Raw genomic sequence first — 6,358 nt, forward strand, 5'->3', positions numbered from 1 at the left:
GTTCTGATGGGATTAGGAATTGATTTGGTATGAGAAACTTCAACTTCCTTGCCTGTCTCCCTTCACCTTACTTAGCAAAACCACACCCTGGTTAAATCCAGTCTTCTGTCTCCTGTGCACAGGCCCTTGGGCAGCTGAACTCAGCAAAGCACAGCCACATATGCTGCCAGAATCACTCTCATATCACGAACTTGCACTCCAAGCAGGCCTTAGTGCTGGCAGGGATCAAATCACCTCACATTCCCCAAGACTGTCTTCAAACCTCCCACACACACCCTGAGACTTCTAAGTCTCCCCCGCAACCAGCCCCTGTCTAGTCGATATCCTCACCCCCTTCACCCAAGGCAACCACCGGTGAAGTCAGAGACATACCCCTGCCTGCTGTAGGAACTCACGTGAGTGGAATCAACCAGCATGCACTCCTGCATCTGGCTTCTTTTGTTCAACATAGTGTTTTGGACCTAAGACATTATGGACTGCGTATTCATAGTCCCGTGTGTGTTCATAGTTTACTCCTTTTTCTCTCTCGGTAGTAGTTCCTGTGTGACCACGCCACGTGTAGCTGTCTACTTGCCTGTTAATTGACATTCAGATTATTTCCAATAAACTTTAAAATAAACTTGCCATGAATATGGTTTATAATTCTTTTTGCAGATTGAAGTTTTCATTTTTCTTTGGTAAATACCTAGGAATGGAACTCCTGGGACCTAAGGCATATGTTTACAACTTGATAAGAAGCCACCACGCTGGTTTTCAAAGTGGCTGGACCCTCTGACCCTTCTGCCCCGGAGCGTGAGCATTCCCAGTGCACCACACAATCTGACCATTTACAAGAATAACTCAGAGTATGTCGCTCTGCCGCAAAGAAACCCCTGTTGACCTGATGACTGAAAATGTGATTGTATCAAGGAATTATTGTAAACTTTTAGGTGCAACAATGATTTACTGTATTTTTGGACTATAAGACGCACACCCCCAAATTTGGGAGGAAAGGGGGGTGCGTCTTATAGTTCAAATGTAGCTTACCTGGCTTTTCCTATTTTCCTCCTCTAAAACCTAGGTGTATCTTATGGTTCAATGCGTCTCATAGTCCGAAAAATACGGTAGTTAGGCTTACAAGTGGTCCTTACCATTCAGGGACACATGTGGAACTACGTACTGATGACTTGGTGTGACGTCGGGGAGCCAGGAGGTGGGGTACAGACGAGACAACTGGCCATGAACTGCTCATTGTGGAAGCCCGGTGAGCGGTACACGCCCTTGTCTCTACGATGAGGTTGTCGACGCCACAGCTAGACAGAAGTGAAGCAGTAGAGGCAAATTTTATTCAGGAACTGTTGCAATCAGGGAAGAGAGACCTCACAATAGCACTGGACTCCGTTCTGAAGTGGAGATTCATAGCCAAGGAGCCGGGTGGGTCTGTGGATGGAAAATTACTAAGAGGAAGCATGGTGGTCCGGACCGGGGGTCCTGGCTAAAGCGACTTGACAGGACTCTTAACTAAGCAGGTCAGGGTGAGGGGTGAGGAACATGATCAGATACCAAGGGTGGTCGGATACCAAAGGTAGAGGATTCTGGTTAACCTGACCCAATGGGATTCCCATTAAAGTGGGACTAAACAGGCCAAGGACAGAGACTAAGGTCAAGGCCTAGGGGAGCCAGTTAGGTCAAGGAGAGAATCTTCGTCAGTTTATTCAGGAAATTTGCCATAAGAAAGTTTTTTTTTAGTCCTCCAGTGGCTCTCCATCTCAGAGCAAAAGCTGGGTCCTTACCAGGCCCCCTACCCTCTCTAATGTATTTCCTGAGCTGCCAGCCTACTCCACTCCAGCTAGAGAGACCTCCCTGCTGTTTCTGGCCAGTGCCAGGTGCCCTCCTGTTATAAGCATATGTTTGCAACATAGTCTTTCCTCTAACTCAGCTGGGCAACTGCTCAGTTAGCTGCCTGCTGAGCAGCCTGGCGCCAAGGAGTAGACGGGTCACACACAGTAACTATGCTGTTCTCTCAGCTTTTATTGAATGCAGGGTCACTGAAAGTAGACCATCAATGTACATTACTATCCTACTCACACTCTAGCAATCTAAGAGGAATCTAACACACACACAGCAGTCAATGGGGGATAACAAACCTGAGTCCCAGAGTCTCAGTCTGCACGTCCAGACTGAGAGGCCAGCACGGTGGGCGAGGGAGTTGTCAGCGTATTTCAAGGAAGAATCTCTGGAACCAGGTGGGCGTGGGGCAGACGAAGTCCCCACTCCAGCAGGGCAGAGGCTCCAGCGAGAATGCCCAGGTAGTTCAGCATGGCGTGGAGCAGCCCTCTGGTGTGTGGAGTTCAGCTATCTCAGCAGTGGTCTGGAGCCTGCCTCAGTTATACCCTTAAGAGTAGTGTACTCTACTTTTCTGGATCTCTTAATTGGCATCTTGGCACCCTTGATGGCGAGTGGGGAATTTCCCCAGGAGCCTATCTCTGGGTGGTCCCACTCTGCAGACATGGCTATTCTGGTCATATGTGCAGATATCTTAGGTGTGTCTCCTTGCCAGGTGTGTCTGCTCTGACTTAGGTAGTTTTCTTCTTGAACCAAAGTGTCATGGCTGACTGGCAGCCATCTTGATTGACATGAGTGACTCCCTTGTGTTTTATATACTTTATGCTATCCTGACCAGATCAATGCCATTTTATTGGTCCTGCTCTCTACACCTCCCCACTAGGCCTCTGGGCTGGCCAGGGCTGCATCTGGCACTCTTCCCCACATCACACACTGCTGCCTTAAGCTGACAGAATTTGAGGCACAGCAGGTGCAGGAAGGACTCTGTGCCCTTCCCTTGAAGCAGGTCACAGGACCCTCAGGTGAGAGGCACCCCTTCCCCCGCCCCGCCGGCATCCAGAGGAAAGGAGCATCCTTCTGTCCTATCACATTTTCCCACAATTTCCCAATCATCATCAAACTAGCATCAAAATGCTCAGGCTTAACAGCTTCTTCAGGTCTTCATTTCTTTATGAAGGCTCCCGTGTCCCATAAAGCTTATTTCAAATAAGTTTGCATGATTTTTCTCATATTAATCTGTCTTTTAATATAGAAGCCCCAGTTGAGAACTTAGAAGGATGGAAGGAAAAGTTACTTTTTCTCCCCTACATTGGCCTTCAACTCTTGGTTCAAATGTCCTTTCCTTAATGACATCTACTCCGACCACGCTGCTTAAACAGCACGCCCCACACACTTTCTCCCCCATGGCCCTCGGTGCCTGCTACGCGCTGTAAGGTTTACTTACTGCTTATGGTGAGTATTTGTTGCCTGTCTCCCTCCTCTAGCCTGTAAGCTCTGCCAGCCAGGGATCCCTTGATTGTGTTGTTTGCTCAAATATCGCCCACGCCTAGTACAGTGCCTGGCAGATAGAGGGAAGTCAATAATACTTTGCTTGCATTGGAAAAAAGGAAGAGAGGGACAGATGGAGAGAAGGAGGAAGGGAAGAAAAGACAAAGAAAAGAAATGGGGTATAGTATAACATTTTTCAAGGGGAAGGAGGCCACGTAAGGAGGCATTTTGTTCTGCTAGGTGGTTGTCCACTTTATTACCTTATTTGGTTACTTAATACAAAAAAATCCAGGGTAACTTCTTGGTCTAGTGTGTAGGCTGGTCTTAGAATAAACTCACCTGAAATGATGGCCCATGCCTGCAACAGCTTCCCAGGGGCATCCCGAAGTTACACGTCTGGACCCTCAGCTCTGGTCCCAGGTACACGCAGAGAACCTGCAGCGAGGACTGCGCTGTAGCCACCACGGGTCCCCACTGAACTGAGAAGGGATGGAAAAGGGATCTGCATGTGGGGCTGAATCCCACACAAAAAAACAAACAGCCAGGCTTCACCCCTGCCAACGCTGCCCATGGGGCTACAAAGGAGTTCAGAGCAGGCCTCCCCAAGATGGGCCACTTCGGTATGTGAGTTCTTTTGAGCTGAAGGCTAACAGACCCTGCGGGTTCACAAGAAACATTTACTTCTCCCTTGATGAACTTAAACTTGGGGCCTTGTCCACAATCACAGTTATTACCAGAGATAATTTTTTATAACCTTCTTATAAAGCAAAGCAAACTTCTAATTACTGAACATCCTCTCTTCTTATCGTCCTTTGAATGACCTTCCTCCTCTGACTGACCTTACTGCCCTCTGAATCTCCAGGCGCCTGACCTCACCCCTTGCTTAGAACGTCATACATACCTCATTTTCCCTTTCTGTCTCTGAGCCTCCCAAGTCAGTGGGGTCTCTGATTCTCCTGTATGGGGGCTTCCCCTGTGTACATATGTGATTATATTTGGTCATTTTCTCTTGTTAATCTGTCTCAGGTCTATTTGATTATTAGACCAGCCAGAAGAACCTGGAAGAGTAGAGGAAGTTTCTTCCTCCCCCACAGTACTCCGCGCCTTCCCACAAGACCACATCCTTGAGACAGGAGGCCGCAGAGCATGGAACAATGGCCCCTGGTACTGGGAATCAGGATGCATGTTTACCTCATGCAAACCAGCTCCCTGGAAACCTGCAGGAGAGACTCAACACGCACATCCCAGAATCCTCCCTGGCTCTTGGCAAACGTGCCTTCTCCCACCCCCTCAGCCACAGCTGCGGGGGGCTGCGGGGGCGGAATGCAATGTGCCTCCTTTCCTCACGCCTCCTGTACTGTTCACATGGAGCAGCAAACACAGAAAGACTTCATTCACAGGCTCCATCGCTAGGCCCTCTATTGAAAGCTTTCTGAAAATGCAAATTCCTCTGAAGTGGATTCTTTTCAAACGCTTTAAAGTTGCATATTCCCACTGAGAGCAGTTAAGCAGACCAAGACTTCCCTGGGCTGGAGGCTCCCTTCAAAATAATATTTACATTTAAAGGAGAAACTCTGAACTAGCCAGAAAGCAGAACTTCCAGCTGTGAAGTCAGGCTTGACAACTGCAGGGTGGGAACGCAGTTTCTAAAGCCTCACTTCCTGGGGATTGTGCCTGTGGGAAGGCCCCGTTTTTGCTGTCTGTGCCTCACCCCAACCTTAGCCTTGCCCCCTTCCGTCTTTCATTCAGTTCAGCCCTGCCCCGGTGCTTACATTAGTCCTGGATGCCAGGGGCCTCAACCAGACAGATGTGTTGCCCACTAGACCCTAGAATCGAGTGACATACACAAGCTGCTCCAGGAGCCGAGCCCCCCTCTCCAGGGCCCCTGGTCCACCTGCTCCCTTCACCCCATAGGACTAGGATGTTCTAGTCTCAGTCCTTCCCCAAAGGAGTGGACCCCCTTTGGGATGACTTGTGTTCATAAGCATTGGGCATTTTAAGCCGTGTCCCCACACACCCCTTCCCACACCACCTCCAGCCCCCACCTTGGCTATTCAAGGACTAGGCCCCTTCCACCTTGCTTCAGCCAGGTTTCCTGGGGTGCCCCTCCCTCCCCCAGAGGCTCTCACTGGAGGAGAGGGGGTACCCTCCCCTCCCTCAGGCAGCAGATAAGATTCAAGCTGAGATTACTGAAGAAGACAGGTTTCCTTCTCTCCTCTCACTAGCTTTTACACCCCCAACCAAGAGATTACTTGGTTAAAATGGACATTTCTTTCCTTGATTACACAGGATTCATAACATACCATTGTTACCTTCTCTTTTCACTTCTCACGGACATCTTTCCAAGCAGTACCCCATTCTGAACAGCCATGTGACATCCCATCATGTTTCACGATGAATCGGACGAGACTGTGGGGCTCACGGTAGTGCTGACGCACAGCCCTGCCCAGTGAATGCCAGCCGTGACATGAGTCAGCCTCATTCCCAGGGGGAGGGAACCTGGCCCCATCAGCCAGGCGTGGACAATAAGGGAGACAATGACTCAGACCTGCCAAGTCTACAGATAGAGCCTGCTTTGCAGTGCGCTTGCTCCAAAGACCTCGTTTCTTTCTCCCCACTCACCTTGCACGAAGTCAGCTTCCTACAGAGACTGACTCCCCTTGTGGTTGTATGAAGACTGCCAACAGCACCCAGGGCTGCAAAGGGTGGCAAAGTAAGCCACTCCAAAACATGCCACTTTGGCATAGGATTATTTTGTAAAAGATTTTATTTATTTATTTTTAGAGGGAGAAAGAGAGGGAGAGAAACATCGATGTGGAGAGAGAAACATTGATCAGTTGCCTCTCAAATACTCACCGATCCAAGACCGAACCTGCAACCCAGGGCAACCTGCACGTGCCCTGACCAGGAATTGAACCGGTGACACTTCACTTTGCATAACAACGCCCAACCAACTGAGCCACCCCAGTCAGGCCTGGCATAAGGATTATTTTGATCTAAAAGCACTTAAAACACAAAAACATTACCCAGGAACAGCTGAAGTCAT

The 6,358-nt window shown here is 49.2% G+C and overlaps 1 long non-coding RNA gene across 1 annotated transcript; it reads right to left on the reverse strand.

The window, feature by feature from the left end:
- Window positions 1–1,304: 1,304 nt before the first annotated feature.
- On the reverse strand, window positions 1,305–5,805 carry LOC123480112 (uncharacterized). Its single transcript, XR_006655984.3, has 4 exons — window positions 5,616–5,805; window positions 3,652–3,791; window positions 3,269–3,382; window positions 1,305–1,419 (listed from the first exon to the last, which is right to left on the reverse strand). It is a non-coding gene; the product is annotated as an uncharacterized lncRNA (long non-coding RNA).
- Between the last annotated feature and the right edge of the window lie 553 nt (window positions 5,806–6,358).

The sequence above is a fragment of the Desmodus rotundus genome, chromosome 2 (genome assembly GCF_022682495.2).
Source record: "Desmodus rotundus isolate HL8 chromosome 2, HLdesRot8A.1, whole genome shotgun sequence".
Classification (NCBI taxonomy): Eukaryota; Metazoa; Chordata; class Mammalia; order Chiroptera; family Phyllostomidae; genus Desmodus; species Desmodus rotundus.